Source organism: Oncorhynchus gorbuscha, linkage group LG05 (genome assembly GCF_021184085.1).
Source record: "Oncorhynchus gorbuscha isolate QuinsamMale2020 ecotype Even-year linkage group LG05, OgorEven_v1.0, whole genome shotgun sequence".
Classification (NCBI taxonomy): Eukaryota; Metazoa; Chordata; class Actinopteri; order Salmoniformes; family Salmonidae; genus Oncorhynchus; species Oncorhynchus gorbuscha.
Window position 1 is genome coordinate 93,036,123 of NC_060177.1, and position 20,540 is coordinate 93,056,662.

Sequence of the window (20,540 nt, forward strand, 5' to 3'; positions counted from 1 at the left end):
CATCTTCTCCTGCCACTGGGGCCTCCTCCTTCCTCCATCTAGTGCTCTCATCTTCTCCTGCCACTGGGGGCCTCCTCCTTCCTCCACTAGTGCCTTCCTCATCTTCTCCTGCCACTGGGCCTCCTCCTTCCTCCATCTAGTGCTCTCATCTTCTCCTGCCACTGGGGCCTCCTCCTTCCTCCATCTAGTGCTCTCATCTTCTCCTGCCACTGGGGCCTCCTCCTTCCTCCATCTAGTGCTCTCATCTTCTCCTGCCACTGGGCCTCCTCCTTCCTCCATCTAGTGCTCTCATCTTCTCCTGCCACTGGGGCCTCCTCCTTCCTCCATCTAGTGCTCTCATCTTCTCCTGCCACTGGGGCCTCCTCCTTCCTCCATCTAGTGCTCTCATCTTCTCCTGCCACTGGGCCTCCTCCTTCCTCCATCTAGTGCTCTCATCTTCTCCTGCCACTGGGCCTCCTCCTTTTCCATCTAGTGCTCTCATCTTCTCCTGCCACTGGGGCCTCCTCCTTCCTCCATCTAGTGCTCTCATCTTCTCCTGCCACTGGGGCCTCCTCCTTCCTCCATCTAGTGCTCTCATCTTCTCCTGCCACTGGGCCTCCATCTCCTTCCTCCATCTAGCCTCCTCTTTCCTCCATCTAGTGCTCTCATCTTCTCCTGCCACTGGGCCACTCCTCTTTCCTCCATCTAGTGCTCTCATCTTCTCCTGCCACTGGGGTGCTCTCATCTTCTCCTGCCACTTCCTCCATCTAGTGCTCTCATCTTCTCCTGCCACTGGGGCCTCCTCCTTCCTCCATCTAGTGCTCTCATCTTCTCCTGCCACTGGGCCTCCTCCTTCCTCCATCTAGTGCTCTCATCTTCTCCTGCCACTGGGGCCTCCTCCTTCCTCCATCTAGTGCTCTCATCTTCTCCTGCCACTGGGCCTCCTCCTTCCTCCATCTAGTGCTCTCATCTTCTCCTGCCACTGGGCCTCCTCCTTCCTCCATCTAGTGCTCTCATCTTCTCCTGCCACTGGGCCTCCTCCTTCCTCCATCTAGTGCTCTCATCTTCTCCTGCCACTGGGCCTCCTCTTTCCTCCATCTAGTGATCCTCTTTCCTCCATCTAGTGCTCTCATCTTCTCCTGCCACTGGGGCCTCCTCCTTCCTCCATCTAGTGCTCTCATCTTCTCCTGCCACTGGGCCTCCTCCTTCCTCCATCTAGTGCTCTCATCTTCTCCTGCCACTGGGCCTCCTCTTTCCTCCATCTAGTGATCTCATCTTCTCCTGCCACTGGGGCCTCCTCCTTTCATTCTTCCTCTTTGTCCCATTGGTGTTGTCTCACCAAAGTCCAGACACGTCTCTCTCCCCCTGCAGTTCTCTCAATCTAGTTGAGAGTGTGTTGTGCTGGACTGTTGTCTAGTTCTAGTTGAGGGGTGTTGTTGTGCTGGACTGTTGTCTAGTTCTAGTTGAGGGGGTGTTGTGCTGGACTGTTGTCTAGTTCTAGTTGAGGGGGTGTTGTGCTGGACTGTTGTCTAGTTCTAGTTGAGGGGGTGTTGTGCTGGACTGTTGTCTAGTTCTAGTTGAGGGGGTGTTTCTGGACTGTTGTCTAGTTCTGGTTGAGGGGGTGTTGTGCTGGACTGTTGTCTAGTTCTAGTTGAGGGGGTGTTGTGCTGGACTGTTGTCTAGTTCTAGTTGAGGGGGTGTTGTTGTCTGGATCACCACAGACAACACTGCTACTCCTACTGCTCTCTCTTCGTCCGCCCACGTGTTCTCGCACACCCCGAGAACTTCTGGTCAGCGGGGTGGTGGCACCGGGATCCTCATCTCTCCCAAGTGGTCATTCTCTCTTTCTCCCCTTACCCATCTGTCTATTGCCTCCTTTGAATTCCATGCTGTCACAGTTACCTTAACATCCTTATCATTTATCGCCCTCCAGGTTCCCTCGGAGAGTTCATCAATGAGCTTGATGCCTTGATAAGCTCCTTTCCTGAGGACGGCTCACCTCTCACAGTTCTGGGCGACTTTAACCTCCCCACGTCTACCTTTGACTCATTCCTCTCTGCCTCCTTCTTTCCACTCCTCTCCTCTTTTGACCTCACCCTCTCACCTTCCCCCCCTACTCACAAGGCAGGCAATACGCTCGACCTCATCTTTACTAGATGCTGTTCTTCCACTAACCTCATTGCAACTCCCCTCCATGTATCCGACCACTACCTTGTATCCTTTTCCCTCTCGCTCTCATCCAACACCTCCCACACTGCCCCTACTCGGATGGTATCACGCCGTCCCAACCTTCGCTCTCTCTCCCCCGCTACTCTCTCCTCTTCCATCCTATCATCTCTTCCCTCTGCTCAAACCTTCTCCAACCTATCTCCTGATTCTGCCTCCTCAACACTCCTCTCCTCCCTTTCTGCATCCTTTGACTCTCTATGTCCCCTATCCTCCAGGCCGGCTCGGTCCTCCCCTCCCGCTCCGTGGCTCGATGACTCATTGCGAGCTCACAGAACAGGGCTCCGGGCAGCCGAGCTGAAATGGAGGAAAACTCGCCTCCCTGCGGACCTGGCATCCTTTCACTCCCTCCTCTCTACATTTTCCTCCTCTGTCTCTGCTGCTAAAGCCACTTTCTACCACTCTAAATTCCAAGCATCTGCCTCTAACCCTAGGAAGCTCTTTGCCACCTTCTCCTCCCTCCTGAATCCTCCTCCCTGAAACCATTTTGAAAAGAAGGTCGACGACATCCGATCCTCGTTTGCTAAGTCAAACGACACCGCTGGTTCTGCTCACACTGCCCTACCCTGTGCTCTGACCTCTTTCTCCCCTCTCTCTCCAGATGAAATCTCGCGTCTTGTGACGGCCGGCCGCCCAACAACCTGCCCGCTTGACCCTATCCCCTCCTCTCTTCTCCAGACCATTTCCGGAGACCTTCTCCCTTACCTCACCTCGCTCATCAACTCATCCCTGACCACTGGCTACGTCCCTTCCGTCTTCAAGAGAGCGAGAGTTGCACCCCTTCTGAAAAATCCTACACTCGATCCCTCCGATGTCAACAACTACAGACCAGTATCCCTTCTTTCTTTTCTCTCCAAAACTCTTGAACGTGCCGTCCTTGGCCAGCTCTCCCGCTATCTCTCTCTGAATGACCTTCTTGATCCAAATCAGTCAGGTTTCAAGACTAGTCATTCAACTGAGACTGCTCTTCTCTGTATCACGGAGGTGCTCCGCACTGCTAAAGCTAACTCTCTCTCCTCTGCTCTCATCCTTCTAGACCTATCGGCTGCCTTCGATACTGTGAACCATCAGATCCTCCTCTCCACCCTCTCCGAGTTGGGCATCTCTGGCGCGGCCCACGCTTGGATTGCGTCCTACCTGACAGGTCGCTCCTACCAGGTGGCGTGGTGAGAATCTGTCTCCTCACCACGCGCTCTCACCACTGGTGTCCCCCAGGGCTCTGTTCTAGGCCCTCTCCTATTCTCGCTATACACCAAGTCACTTGGCTCTGTCATAACCTCACATGGTCTCTCCTATCATTGCTATGCAGTCGACACACAATTAATCTTCTCCTTTCCCCCTTCTGATGACCAGGTGGCGAATCGCATCTCTGCATGTCTGGCAGACATATCAGTGTGGATGACGGATCACCACCTCAAGCTGAACCTCGGCAAGACGGAGCTGCTCTTCCTCCCGGGAAGGACTGCCCGTTCCATGATCTCGCCATCACGGTTGACAACTCCATTGTGTCCTCCTCCCAGAGCGCTAAGAACCTTGGCGTGATCCTGGACAACACCCTGTCGTTCTCAACTAACATCAAGGCGGTGGCCCGTTCCTGTAGGTTCATGCTCTACAACATCCGCAGAGTACGACCCTGCCTCACACAGGAAGCGGCGCAGGTCCTAATCCAGGCACTTGTCATCTCCCGTCTGGATTACTGCAACTCGCTGTTGGCTGGGCTCCCTGCCTGTGCCATTAAACCCCTACAACTCATCCAGAACGCCGCAGCCCGTCTGGTGTTCAACCTTCCCAAGTTCTCTCACATCACCCAGCTCCTCCGCTCTCTCCACTGGCTTCCAGTTGAAGCTCGCTACAAGACCATGGTGCTTGCCTACGGAGCTGTGAGGGGAACGGCACCTCAGTACCTCCAGGCTCTGATCAGGCCCTACACCCAAACAAGGGCACTGCGTTCATCCACCTCTGGCCTGCTCGCCTCCCTACCACTGAGGAAGTACAGTTCCCGCTCAGCCCAGTCAAAACTGTTCGCTGCTCTGGCCCCCCAATGGTGGAACAAACTCCCTCACGACGCCAGGACAGCGGAATCAATCATCACCTTCCGGAGACACCTGAAACCCCACCTCTTTAAGGAATACCTAGGATAGGATAAAGTAATCCTTCTACCCCCCCCCCTTAAAAAATTTAGATGCACTATTGTAAAGTGGCTGTTCCACTGGATGTCATAAGGTGAATGCACCAATTTGTAAGTCGCTCTGGATAAGAGCGTCTGCTAAATGACTTAAATGTAAATGTAATGTAATGTAAATGTTGTGCTGGACTGTTGTCTGTGTCTGTGCTGACTGGAGAGGGTTGACCTGCTGTTTCTACTCCACCTGCCTTACCTCCAGCTGGGTGAAATTATCCCTCATTCCAATGAGAGAGTAGTGCTCTGTGTTGGGGAAGGGTAGAAGGTCTCAGTCTCAGGGTCCTCGTAAGGAAGCCATGGGGTAGAGGGTCTCAGTCTCAGGGTCCTCGTAAGGAAGCCATGGGGCAGAGGGTCTCAGAGACATTCTGCATTTAGGTGGTAGAGGTTGTGATTCTCTGTTCCCATTATTGGGTTCAAGGGCTTTCACACCTCTCACTTCACACACTTAAAAGGTGGAGCTGGGAAGTCTGTCCTGTCCTAGCAAGCTTTGTAGCTCTGTCGCCCTCATTGACAATTTAGTCTTCATGAAGTAAAATATCTTGACTTTTACATGTTGGCTTTAAACATAGTTTCAGATTGAACATTACTCACTCACGTTTCAGGTTGGATGGTATTTTGGTGGCAATAATCTTTCTGGATAATTTTGTCCAAAATCCAGGTTGTAGCTTTGGAGTTTTGATTTAGAGTGAAGGTTATGTTGTAGAGCAGGCCCTGGGCAAATATTTTCCATGGAGGCCCACATTAGAATATGTTGTTTTGCCATCGCAGGCCAGAATCATATTACAGGATTATACATCATGTGTATGATTGTGTTGACAGATTTATCTACTGCAAATAATGTCCAGATATGCTACTTATTTTACGATGTCCTCAACACACCGTGTTCGTCTTGACAGGGAAACATTTTCAAACTCTTTTTTTTGTCAGGGCAAAGTGTCTCTGAGTCAAATAAACATTCTTTAACGAATTCGCCCTCTGCGAATGGCTTGCTATGTTTAGCAATTTTGTGGGACAGTTCATAGCTAGCTCTCGCAATTCCGTTGTTTACTGAATGCAGTTTGGTGAAGAGTCCTTGCTTGCTTTTGCAACTGAGAAAGCAACTCTTTCAATGCACTTGTCCTCTGCCCAGAAGACATATTCCTGTATTTCACTGCATGCTTCGTCTGGAAGCGTCGGGACAAGTTGTAGTCTTTCAAGACAGCGATGCTCTCTTTTCACACTAAGCACACAGCTTTCCCTGATACCAATAATAATAATAATCAATGAAGAAATATTTCAATGTCTTGCTGCAACATCCTACATTCCTTGCCTGTTGTAGAGGTTAGTATCCTTTATAGGTCTTTGTGAAAAAGTCTTAGTTTATCTAACTCTAAATCTATCATTTTGCAGAAAAGTTCAGGAAAAGTTCATGACCTCTCTGATCTCTCTGCTCCTCCTCCTCTGTTTATCTCCTCTCCTCCTCCTCCGTCTCTCTCCTCCTCCGTCTCTCTGGTTGATGTCTATACAGTGGTGGACAGACAGACAACCAGCCCGGCCGGCCTCTCCCAGTGTGGCTGTTTCACATACACAAGATTAAGTAGCAAAAGTGACATCCAAAACCAAGTCGGGCCACCCAGGAGAGGCAGGGCCAGTGGAAGACCTGTCAGAGCCCCCCCCCCTCCCCATTAATCTTCAAGCCTCTCCGTCCCTGCCAACTCACATCTCCTTCAAATGGGACAACCAGGCAGAGAGAAGCAAAGTTACTTTCTCTCCCTCTCCGTTTTTCTCCTTTCACAATCCGTCCCACCTATCGATGAACTCTTAGGGGGACAATTCATCGTCACGGCGATGCCCCTTGTGTGCCGAGACCAGAGCTTTAAAGAAACAACGTGATAGTTTTCTGTGTCTGTTCCGTGGCTCTGTTGGTTTGGTTTAGGGATGTGACAAATTAAAAAAAAAAAATCTTAATGATTTAACTGAAATTGTTTTTACAGTTTAAACCAGGGTTTCTATCATTTACCGCTTGCTATAGACCACCTTCTGCCCCCAGCTGTGCCCTGGACACCATATGTGAACTGACTGCCCCAATCTATCTTCAGAGCTTGTGCTGTTAGATGACCTAAACTGGGACATTCTCAGCACCCCAGCCATCCTTCAATCTAAGTTTGATGCCGTCAATCTCACACAAATTATCAATGAACCTAACAGGTACAACCCCAAATCAGTAAACACGGGATCTCAGCGATCACTGCCTCATTGTCTGCGTCCGTAATGGGTCTGCGATCAAACGCTGCCAAAAACACTTTAGTGAGCATTTCTAATCGACCTAGCCCGGGTAATTGTTGCAACCCCTATTACTAGCCTGTTAAACCTCTCTTTCGTATAGTCTGAGATCCCCTTAAGATTGGAAAGAATCCCTCCGCTATGCAACCTGGTTTCCGAGCTGGTCATGGGTGCACCTCCGCCACACTCAAGGTCCTAAATAATATCATAACCGCCATCGATAAGAAACATTACTGTGCAGCCGTATTCATTGATCTGGCCAAGGCTTTCGATTCTGTCAACCACCACATCCTCATCGGCAGACTCGACAGCCTTGGTTTCTCAAATGATTGCCTCGCCTGGTTCACCAACTACTTCTCTGATAGAGTTCAGTGTGTCAAATCGGAGGGTCTACTGTCCGGACCTCTGGCAGTCTCTATGGGGGTGCCACAGGGTTCAATTCTTGGACCGACTCTCTTCTCTGTATACATCAATGAGGTCGCTCTTGCTGCTGGTGAGTCCCTGATCCACCTCTACGCAGACGACACCATTCTGTATACTTCCGGCCCTTCTTTGGACACTGTGTTAACAACCCTCCAGGCAAGCTTCAATGCCATACAACTCTCCTTCCGTGGCCTCCAATTGCTCTTAAATACAAGTAAAACTAAATCCATGCTCTTCAACCGATCGCTACCTGCACCTACCCGCCTGTCCAACATCACTACTCTGGACGGCTCTGACTTAGAATACGTGGACAACTACAAATACTTAGGTGTCTGGTTAGACTGTAAACTCTCCTTCCAGACCCATATCAAACATCTCCAATCCAAAGTTAAATCTAGAATTGGCTTCCTATTTCGCAACAAAGCATCCTTCACTCATGCTGCCAAACATACCCTTGTAAAACTGACCATCCTACCAATCCTCGACTTTGGCGATGTCATTTACAAAATAGCCTCCAATACCCTACTCAACAAATTGGATGCAGTCTATCACAGTGCAATCCGTTTTGTCACCAAAGCCCCATATACTACCCACCATTGCGACCTGTACGCTCTCGTTGGCTGGCCCTCGCTTCATACTCGTCGCCAAACCCACTGGCTCCATGTCATCTACAAGACCCTGCTAGGTAAAGTCCCCCTTATCTCAGCTCGCTGGTCACCATAGCATCTCCCACCTGTAGCACACGCTCCAGCAGGTATATCTCTCTGGTCACCCCCAAAACCAATTCTTTCTTTGGCCGCCTCTCCTTCCAGTTCTCTGCTGCCAGTGACTGGAACGAACTGCAAAAATCTCTGAAACTGGAAACACTTATCACCCTCACTAGCTTTAAGCACCAACTGTCAGAGCATCTTACAGATTACTGCACCTGTACATAGCCCACCTATAATTTAGCCCAAACAACTACCTCTTTCCCAACTGTATTTTATTTATTTATTTATTTTGCTCCTTTGCACCCCATTATTTTTTTATGTCTACTTTGCACATTCTTCCATTGCAAAACTACCATTCCAGTGTTTTACTTGCTATATTGTATTTACTTTGCCACCATGGCCTTTTTTGCCTTTACCTCCCTTCTCACCTCTCTGGATAAGAGCGTCTGCTAAATGACTTAAATGTAAATGTAAATGTAAATTTGCTCACATTGTATATAGACTTGTTTATACTGTATTATTGACTGTATGTTTGTTTTACTCCATGTGTAACTCTGTGTCGTTGTATCTGTCGAACTGCTTTGCTTTATCTTGGCCAGGTCGCAATTGTAAATGAGAACTTGTTCTCAACTTGCCTACCTGGTTAAATAAAGGTGAAATAAATAAATAAATAAATAAATCCTTCACTCATGCTGCCAAACATACCCTCGTAAAACTCACCATCCTACCGATCCTTGACTTTGGCGATGTCATTTATAAACACTCTACTCAGCAAATTGGATGCAGTCTATCACAGTGCCATCTGTTTTGTCACCAAAGCCCTACATATTACCCATCACTGCGACCTGTATGCTCTCGTTGGCTGGCACACGCTTCATACTCGTTGCCAAACCCACTGGCTACAGGTTATCTGTAAGTCTTTGCTAGGTAAAGCCCCGCCTTATCTCAGCTCACTGGTCACCATAGCGGCACCCACTCGTAGCACGCGCTCCAGCAGGTATATTTCACTGGTCATCCCCTAAAGCCAATTCCTCCTTCTGCCGCCTTTCTTTCCAGTTCTCTGCTGCCAATGACTGGAACGAACTGCAAAAATCACTGAAGCTGGAGACTTATATCTTCCTCACTAACTTTAAGCACCAGCTGTCAGAGCAGCTCACAGATCACTTCACCTGTACATAGCCCATCTGTAAATAGCCCATTCAACTACCTCATACTGTTATTTATTTTTCACCTTCGCACCCCAGTATCTCTACTTGCACATTCCTCTTCTGCACATCAATCACTCCAGTGTTTAATTGCTATATTGTAATTATCTCGCCTCTATAGCCTATTTATTGCCTTACCTCCCTTATCCTTTCTTATTTGCACACACAACGTATATAGACCTTTTTCTATTCTATTATAGACAGCATGTTTGTTTATTCCATGTGTAACTCTGTGTTGATGTTTGTGCTGCGCTGCTTTGCTTTATCTTGGTCAGGGTCTTTTGCTAATTGCTAAATGGTAATTATTTCACCACTAAGGCCTATTTATTGCCTTACCTCCCTTATCTTACCTCATTTGCACACACTGTATAGAGTTTTTTTTCTATTGTGTTATTGACTGTATGTTTGTTTATTCCATGTGTAACTCTGTGTTGTTGTTTGTGTCGAACTGCTTTGCTTTATCTTGGTTAAATAAAGGTGTTCTCAACTGGCCTACCTGGTTAAATGAACTTGTTCTCAACTGGCCTACCTGGTTAAATAAAGGTGTTCTCAACTGGCCTACCTGGTGAAATAAAGGTGTTCTCAACTGGCCTACCTGGTTAAATAAAGGTGTTCTCAACTGGCCTACCTGGTTAAATAAAGGTGTTCTCAACTGGCCTACCTGGTTAAATAAAGGTGTTCTCAACTGGCCTACCTGGTTAAATAAAGGTGTTCTCAACTGGCCTACCTGGTTAAATAAAGGTGTTCTCAACTGGCCTACCTGGTTAAATAAAGGTGTTCTCAACTGGCCTACCTGGTTAAATAAAGGTGTTCTCAACTGGCCTACCTGGTTAAATAAAGGTGTTCTCAACTGGCCTACCTGGTTAAATCAAAGGTGTTCTCAACTGGCCTACCTGGTTAAATAAAGGTGTTCTCAACTGGCCTACCTGGTTAAATAAAGGTGTTCTACCAACTGGCCTACCTGGTTAAATAAAGGTGTTCTCAACTGGCCTACCTGGTTAAATAAAGGTGTTCTCAACTGGCCTACCTGGTTAAATAAAGGTGTTCTCAACTGGCCTACCTGGTTAAATAAAGGTGTTCTCAACTGGCCTACCTGGTTAAATAAAGGTGTTCTCAACTGGCCTACCTGGTTAAATAAAGGTGTTCTCAACTGGCCTACCTGGTTAAATAAAGGTGTTCTCAACTGGCCTACCTGGTTAAAGGTGAAATAAAAAGGTGAAATGCACTGCTGCCAACAATGGTGTGTAGATCCTATCTAATGTCTGCTGTTGAGACCTGCACTGCTGCCAACAATGGTGTGAAGATCCTATCTAATGTCTGCTGTTGAGACCTGCACTGCTGCCAACAATGGTGTGTAGATCCTATCTAATGTTCTCTCTGTTAAATAAAGGTGAGCCTACCTGCACTGCTGCCAACAATGGTGTGTAGATCCTATCTAATGTCTGCTGCTGCCAGCAACAGTGTGTAGATTCTATCTAATGTCTGCTGTTGAGACCTGCACTGCTGCCAACAATGGTGTGTAGATCCTATCTAATGTCTGCTGTTGAGACCTGCACTGCTGCCAACAATGGTGTGAAGATCCTATCTAATGTCTGCTGTTGAGACCTGCACTGCTGCCAACAATGGTGTGTAGATCCTATCTAATGTCTGCTGCTGCCAACAACAGTGTGTAGATCCTATCTAATGTCTGCTGTTGAGACCTGCACTGCTGCCAACAATGGTGTGAAGATCCTATCTAATGTCTGATGTTGAGACCTGCACTGCTGCCAACAACAGTTTGTGTCTCACCGTGACTCTCCTTCAGATGGTGACGCCACTGTACCTCACATCACACCTCGCAAACTTTGCATTTCACCACCTTTTCAAAAGGTATTGCTATACAGGACTACGCTGCTGTCGCTTCCCTCTCTCACTTTGTCATTTTTACAACTGTTAAGGATGATGATATTCGTGGCAAATCGTTTGAAAGATGCATATATCTCCTACTAACGTTACAGCATTGTTCTGTCAAATTTGTATATATTTTCCTTTAACTTTTTTGGGATAGGGGGCAGTATTCGGAAGTTTGGATGACTGAGGTGCCCAAAGTAAACTGCCTGTTACTCAGGCCCAGAAGCCAGGATATGCATATAATTGGTAGATTTGGATAGAAAACACCAACATTTCCAAAACTGTTAAAATAATGTCTGAGTATAACAGAACTGATATGGCAGGCGAAAACCTGAGGAAAATCCATCCAGAAAGTGGGATATTTTTTGATGTGTGTAGTTTTCTATTGAATGCCTGTACAGTATGTAATGGGTTAGGACCCATATTGCAGTTCCTATGGCTTCCACTAGATGTCAACAATCTTTACACATTGTTTCAGGCTTGTTTTCTGAAAAATAAGGAAGAAATAGACCATTTTGTATTTTTTATTTTTTTTGTACCATTTCATCTCATTCGGAGTGACCGATTGCGCGCCGTTCGTTGTTTTTCCTTTCTATTGAATACGAGATTGTCCTGTTTAAATATTATCGATTACGTAGACAATAGAGAACCCGAGGATTAATTATAGACATCGTTTGACATGTTTCGATAAACTTTACCGGTACTATTAGGATGTATTCGTCTGCCTGTTGTGACCTCCTTTGGGGTTGTAGGCTGGGTTTCTGTACAGCACTTTGAGATATCAGCTGATGTACGAAGGGCTATGTAAATAATTTGATTTGATTTGATTTGATTTGAGCCAGTGGATTACAGAACAAAACGTGCCAACAAAACAGAGATGCTGGATTAACAAGAAGTTCATCTTTAAACCGATGTATAACACTTTTTATGAATGTTTATTTCTCTATATGTGATTAAAAGTTTGGGAAAAAAAACGCTTTTCGGTTATGGATTTTTATGTTTTTTTGTTGAAGATTCACAATGCAGAAATCGCTCCGTCATTTCCTGGTTGCTAAAATTCTAATAATATCCCTAATTTCAGTTTGTGACAACAAAAAAAAGCCAATATAGGGTAGAGAATCATTGTACCATCTAAAACGCTGTGAAATATAACATAACCCAAAATAATGTCTTTTCAACTGTTTGAAGCTGTTTGTACAAAACCGAAAGTAAAAGACGTAAAAACGAAACTTAAGAACGGGAAGCATAGAGAGTACATAGAACAGAGCTACAGCTTCTTAGACTTGGTTTGAATGAGATTGACAGATCTATAACACATTTCAATGTGAATTTGGTCAGTTCGCCCCAAAATGGACATTTGCAGCTTTAACGATCCCAACTTAGTTTAAAAACTTAGTTTAAAAACATTACTTACTACTCCGTCCATCCCCTTCGGGTCAGCTCTTATTACTTTAAGTATTTTTAAATGTATTGAAAATGTTAACAATTGCAATATACACAAAACGTTTTAATAAATTAAGAATAAAAGCTCCAAGACTAATTTCTACACCGTCTCAAACCAATCATAAAAAGGTTTCACAGTTGACAGTGCATGTCAGAGCAAAAAAACAAAAACAAGCCATGAGGTCAAAGGAATTGTCTGTAGAGCTCCGAGGCAGGACTGTGTTGAGGCACAGATCTAGGGAAGGGTACCAAAACATTTCTGAAGAATTGAAGTCCCCGAGAACACAGTGGCCTCCATCATTCCTCAATGGAAGAAGTTTGAATCACCAAGACTCTTCCTAGAGCTGGCCGCTCGGGCAAACTGAGCAATCAGGGGAGAAGGGCCTTGGTCAAGGAGGTGACCAAGAACCCGATGGTCACTCTGACAGAGCTTTAGAGTTAATCTATGGAGATAAAATAACCTTCCAGAAGAACAACCATCTCTGCAGCACTCCACCAATCAGGCCTTTAAAGTAGAGTGGCCAGACGGAAGTCACTGCTCAGTAAAAAGCACAACAGCCTGCTTGGAGTTTGCCAAAAGACACCTAAGGACCATCAGACCATGAGAAACAAGATTCTCTGGTCTGATGAATCCAAGATCAAACTCTTTGGCCTGAATGCCAAGCATCACGTTTAGAGGAAACCTGGCAACCACCCCTACGGTGAAGCATGGTGGTGGCAGCATCATGCTGTAGGGATATTTTTTCAGCGGCAGGGAGTGGGAGACTAGTCAGGATCGAGGGAAAGATGAACAGAGCGAAGCACAGAGAGATCCTTGATGAGGACGCTCAGGACCTCAGACTGGGGGCGAAGGTTCACCTTCAAACAGGACACCGACCCTAAGTACACAGCCAAGACAAAGCAGGAGTGGCTTCAGGACAAGTCTCTGAATGTCTTTGAGTGGCCCAACCAGAGCCCGGACTTGAACCCTATCGAACATCTCTGGAGAGACCTGAAAATAGCTGTGCAGCGACACTCCCCATCCAACCTGACAGAGCTTGAGAGGATCTGCTGAGAAGAAATGGGAGAAACTCCCCAAATACAGGTGTGCCAAGCTTGTAGCGTCATACACAAGAAGACTCGAGGCTGTAATCCCTGCCAAAGGTGCTTTAACAAAGTACTGAGTAAAGGGTCTGAATACTACATAAATGTGATATTTCAGTTTAAAACATGTTACGCATTTGCATAAATGTCTAAAAACCTGTTTTTACTTTCTCATTATGGCGTATATTGTGTGTAGATTGATGAGGGGGGAGAAAAAAATAGACATTTAAATCAATTTTAGAATAAGGCTGTAACATAACAAAATGTGGAACATGTCAAGGGGTCTGAATACATTCCGAATGCGCTGTGTCTACCTTAAATACCTCATACCTCCACATGGTACTGGTACTCCCTGTATATAGCCTCCACATTGATCTGGTACTGGTACTCCCTGTATATAGCTCCACATTGATCTGGTACTGGTACTCCCTGTATATAGCTCCACATTGACTTGGTACTGGTACTCCCTGTATATAGCTCCACATTGATCTGGTACTGGTACTTCCTGTATATAGCTCCACATTGATCTGGTACTCCCTGTATATAGCTCCACATTGATCTGGTACTCCCTGTATATAGCTCCACATTGATCTGGTACTGGTACTCCATGTATATAGCTCCACATTGATCTGGTACTGGTACTCCCTGTATATAACTCCACATTGATCTGGTACTGGTACTTCCTGTATATAGCTCCACATTGTACTGGTACTCCCTGTATATAACTCCACATTGATCTGGTACTGGTACTCCCTGTATATAGCTCCACATTGATCTGGTACTGGTACTCCCTGTATATAACTCCACATTGATCTGGTACTGGTACTCCCTGTATATAGCTCCACATTAATCTGGTACTCTCTGTATATAGCTCCACATTGATCTGGTACTTCCTGTATATAGCTCCACATTGATCTGGTACTCCCTGTATATAGCTCCACATTGATCTGGTACTTCCTGTATATACCTCCACATTGATCTGGTACTCCCTGTATATAGCTCCACATTGATCTGGTACTTCCTGTATATAGCTCCACATTGATCTGGTACTCCCTGTATATAGCTCCACATTAATCTAGTACTTCCTGTATATAGCTCCACATTGATCTAGTACTTCCTGTATATAGCTCCACATTGATCTGGTACTTCCTGTATATAGCTCCACATTGATCTGGTACTCCCTGTATATAGCTCCACATTGATCTGGTACTTCCTGTATATAGCTCCACATTGATCTAGTACTTCCTGTATATAGCTCCACATTGATCTGGTACTCCCTGTATATAGCTCCACATTGATCTGGTACTCCCTGTATATAGCTCCACATTGATCTGGTACTCCCTGTATATAGCTCCACATTGATCTGGTACTTCCTGTATATAGCTCCACATTGATCTGGTACTTCCTGTATATAGCTCCACATTGTACTGGTACTCCCTGTATATAGCTCCACATTGTACTGGTACTGGTACTTCCTGTATATAGCTCCACATTGTACTGGTACTTCCTGTATATAGCTCCACATTGATCTGGTACTTCCTGTATATAGCTCCACATTGATCTGGTACTGGTTCTCCCTGTATATAGCTCCACATTGATCTGGTACTGGTACTTCCTGTATATAGCTCCACATTGATCTGGTACTTCCTGTATATAGCTCCACATTGATCTGGTACTCCCTGTATATAGCTCCACATTGATCTGGTACTCCCTGTATATAGCTCCACATTGATCTAGTACTTCCTGTATATAGCTCCACATTGATCTGGTACTCCCTGTATATAGCTCCACATTGATCTAGTACTTCCTGTATATAGCTCCACATTGATCTGGTACACCCTGTATAAAGCTCCACATTGATCTGGTACTGGTACTCCCTGTATATAGCTCCACATTGATCTGGTACTGGTACTCCCTGTATATAGCTCCACATTGATCTGGTACTTCCTGTATATAGCTCCACATTGATCTGGTACTCCCTGTATATAGCTCCACATTGATCTGGTACTCCCTGTATATAGCTCCACATTGATCTGGTACTCCCTGTATATAGCTCCCCATTGATCTGGTACTCCCTGTATATAGCTCCGCATTGATCTGGTACTCCCTGTATATAGCTCCGCATTGATCTGGTACTCCCTGTATATAGCTCCACATTGATCTGGTACTCCTGTATATAGCTCCTCCACATTGATCTGGTACTTCCTGTATATAGCTCCACATTGATCTGGTACTCCCTGTATATAGCTCCACATTGATCTGGTACTTCCTGTATATAGCTCCACATTGATCTGGTACTCCCTGTATATAGCTCCACATTGATCTGGTACTCCTGTATATAGCTCCACATTGATCTGGTACTCCCTGTATATAGCTCCACATTGATCTGTAGTCCTGGGACATGGTCCTAGAGGCCCAGGCCAGTTGAAACTGGAGCAGCAGCAGCCAGGTGGACTACTCTTCCTGTATATAGCTCCGCATTGATCTGGTACTCCCTGTATATAGCTCCACATTGATCTGGTACTCCCTGTATATAGCTCCACATTGATCTGGTACTCCCTGTATATAGCTCCTCGTTGATCTGGTACTTCCTGTATATAGCTCCACATTGATCTGGTACTCCCTGTATATAGCTCCACATTGATCTGGTACTGGTACTCCCTGTATATAGCTCCACATTGATCTGGTACTCCCTGTATATAGCTCCACATTGATCTGGTACTGGTACTCCCTGTATATAGCTCCACATTGAACCGAATGCGCTGTGTATTCAACCTCATGGAAATATATTAACTTCAAGACATCAAGCATCGCTCTGCTCTACTGTCAGCTCATTTCTACAAGGTGTTGGTGATTGGTGGACTGCTTGGTATAGAGTAGTGTATGTGGATCTGAAGGTATACATCACAATGGAGCTGTCCCAAATGGCACCCTAGTGAACTACGTTTTAGAGACCTATTCCCCATATAGTGCACTACTTTAGGCCAGAGCCCTATTCCCTACATAGTGCACTACTTTAGACCAGAGCCCTATTCCCTACATAGCGCACTACTTTTGACTAGAGCCCTATAACAGAACATGACCAAGATGTTCAACTACTTTAAATGACCAGAGCCCAATTAATACATAGTGCACTACTTTGGCCAGAGCCCTATTCCTTACATAGTGCACTGGGGACAGCCAGAGCCCTATTCCCTAGTCACTGGGGCACGGTACTAGGGACTCAGGTCCTATTCCCTACATAGTGAAACTACTTTAGACCAGAGCCCTATTCCCTGGCTGTGCCACTGGAGATTATAACAGAACGTGACCAAGATGTTCCCTATTCCCTGACCAGCATGCACTGAATTTAGACCAGGGAACATTGAAACTGGAGCACAGTGCCACTACTTTTGACTAGAGCCCTATTCCCACATAGTCCTGGGACTTTAGGGCCCAGGCCAGTTGAAACTGGATATAGTGCCACTACTTTAGACCAGGAGTCCTATTCAGGTAGTCCTGGGGCATGGTTCTAGGGCTCAGGTCCTCCGAGAGAGAAAGAAAGATAGTGCACTAATTAGACCAGAGCCCTATTACCTATATACTCACTACTTTAGACTAGATCCCTATTCCTGTATATAGTGCACTACTTTGATCCAGAGCCCTATTAGCTCCACATTGAGTGTACTACTCCCTGTATATAGCTCCACATTGATCCCTATTCCCTACATATAGCTCCTACTTTGATCTGGCCCTATTCCTACATATGCACTACTTTGATCCAGTAGCCCTATTAGCTCCACATTGATCTGGTACTGGTACTACTGTTTAGCTCCACATTGATCCCTATTCCCTATATAGCTCACACATTGATCTGGTAGCCCTATTCCCTATATAGCTCCACATTGAACCAAGCCCTATTCAACCTACATGGAAATATATTAACTTCAAGGCCAGAGCCCTATTCTCTACTAGTGCACTCATTTCTACCAGGTGTTGGTGATTTGGACTGCTTGGTATACAGTAGTGTATGTGGATCTGAAGGTATAGACCAATGGAGCTGTCCCAAATGGCACCCTAGTGAACTACTTTTTAGAGACCTATTCCCCATATAGTGCACTACTTTAGGCCAGAGCCCTATTCCCTACATAGTGCACTACTTTAAGCCAGAGCCCTATTCCCTACATAGTGCACTACTTTAGACCAGAGCCCTATTCCCTACATAGCGCACTACTTTTGACTAGAGCCCTATTCCCTACATAGTGCACTACTTTAGACCAGAGCCCTATTCCCTACATAGTGCACTACTTTAGGCCAGAGCCCTATTCCTTACATAGTGCACTACTTTAGGCCAGAGCCCTATTCCCTATATAGCGCACTACTTTTGATTAGAGCCCTATTCCCTACATAGTGCACTACTTTAGACCAGAACCCTATTCCCTACATAGTGCACTACTTTAGACCATAGCCCTATTCCCTACCTAGTGCACTACTTTAGACCAGGGCCCTATTCCCTACACAGTGCACTACTTTTGACTAGAGCCCTATTCCCTACATAGTGCACTACTTTAGACCAGAGCCCTATTCCCTACATAGTGCACTACTTTAGACCAGAGCCCTATTCCCTACCTAGTGCACTACTTTAGACCAGGGCCCTATTCCCTACACAGTGCACTACTTTTGACTAGAGCCCTATTCCCTACATAGTGCACTACTTTAGACCAGAGTCCTATTCCCTATATAGTGCACTACTTTAGACCAGAGCCCTATTCCCTATATAGTGCACTACTTTAGACCAGAGCCCTATTCCCTATATAGCGCACTACTTTAGACCAGAGCCCTATTCCCTACATAGTGCACTACTTTAGGCCAGAGCCCTATTCCCTACATAGTGCACTACTTTAGGCCAGAGCCCTATTCCCTACATAGTGCACTACTTTAGGCCAGAGCCCTATTCCCTACATAGTGCACTACTTTAGGCCAGAACCCTATTCCCTACATAGCGCACTACTTTAGACCAGAACCCTATTCCCTACATAGCGCACTACTTTAGACCAGAACCCTATTCCCTACATAGCGCACTACTTTAGACCAGAGCCCTATTCCCTACATAGTGCACTACTGTTGACAAGGGTGCAATTTGGAATGCAGCCAATGCTAAAATATGGGAATTGAGGTGTAGTGTAAATATGGTGGAATCACCAGACAGTCACATGAAATAGGTCTCTGTAACTGAATCAAAGTACTGTTGTTTGGCCGATTACACTCGATCCAACTTTCCCTACATCGTGACGATTGTAATTCCCGAACTAATTCCGCTGAAGTCATTGATGGAAAGCGTTCAATCTTTATTGTTCCAGTTTAGTATTGACAGTACAACATTTGTGTCAACTCTGCACCAGTTCCTCCCCTCACCACCCTTAAATCTCAAAAAAGTGAGCCACATCGAAAGCAACAAATGCTGCCTGTTCAGAACATTACGCTCATATCGGAGTGGGTCGTTTGATGTTTTCGGGAGCATTGGGTTTAAATAAAGAGCGAGAGACTGAAGGATTTGCAATGCGTTAATTAGTGCTGGGTTATACCAATTAAGTGGTTTGTTGTGCGAAGAAGACGGAAGGCACAGTCACGCAGCTAGAGGCCCACTGGACAGCAACACTATTGTTTACTGAAACACAAAAGACCAACTGTAAAGAAACCCTGGTTGTTGTCATTGTACCCTTTTCACACTATTGTGCCAACGGTACGGCCTACTGCAATGTGTGTGTGTTTCCTGTTTGGCCTTTTCAGCACGGTTACAGCAACTGGCGGTGGGTCCTGCAAAGCATTCAGCGTTAAAGGGGGGTATTGGAGAGGTCTCAGAATTTATGAAAAACGTATGGAAACCACACTATAAATACCTAGCCACAAGAGCATTAGTGAGGTCGGGCACTGATGTTGGGCAATTAGGCCTTGCTCACAGTCAGTGTTCCAATTCATCCCAAAGGTGATCGATGAGGTTGAGATCAGGGCTCTGTGCATGCCAGTCAAGTTCGTCCACACGGATCGACAAACCATTTCTGTATGGACCTCGGCTTTGTGCACGGGGGCATTGTCATGCTGAAACAGGAAAGGGCCTTCCCCAAACTGATGGCACAAAGTTGGAAGCACAGAATCATCTAGAATGTCATTGTCTGCTGTAGTGTTAAGATTTCCCTTCACTGGAACTAAGGGACCCATGAAAAACAGCCCCAGACCATTATTCCTTCTCCACCAAACTTTACAGTTGACACTATGCATTGGGACAAGTAGCGTTCTCCTGACATCCGCTAAACCCAGATTTATTTGTCGGACTGCCAGATGGTGAAGCGTGATACATCCCTCCAGAGAACGTGTTTCCACTGCTCAAGAGTTCAATGGCGTCGAGCGTTACACCATTCCAGCCGAAACGCTTGCATATGGTGATCTTAGGCTTGTGTGCGGCTGCTCGGCCATGCAAACCCATTTCATGAAGCCCCTGGCGAACAGTAACCGTGCCGATGTTGCTTCCAGAGGCAGTTTGGAACTCCTTAGTGAGCGTTACAACCGTGGACAACCGCGCTACATGGTTCAGCACTCGGCGGTCCCGTTCTGAGCTTGTGTGGCCTACCACTTCACGGCTGAGTCGTTGTTGCTCCTAGACGTTTCCACTTCACAATAGCAGCACTTACAGTTGGTCGGGGGCAACTCTAGCAGGGCAGAAATTTGATGAACTGACTTATTGGAAAGGTGGCATCCTATGAAGGTGCCACATTGAAAGTCACTGAGCTCTTCAGAAGTGGACTGGCCACCCCTCATAGCCTGGTTCCTCTCTAGGTTTCTTCCTAGCTTTTGGCCTTTCTAGGGAGTTTTTCCCTAGCCAACGTGCATCAACACCTGCATTGATTGCTGTTTGGGGGTTTTAGGCTGGATTTCTGTACAGCACTTTGAGATATCAGCTAATGTAAGAAGGGCTTTATAAATACATTTGATTTGATCTTCAGTCAGGCCATTATACTGCCAATGTTTGTCTATGGAGATTGCATGGCGGTGTGCTCAATTCTATACACCCGTCAGCAACGGGTGTGGCTGAATGTGAAGGGGTGTCCACATATGTATACACACACACACACACACACACACACACACACACACACACAC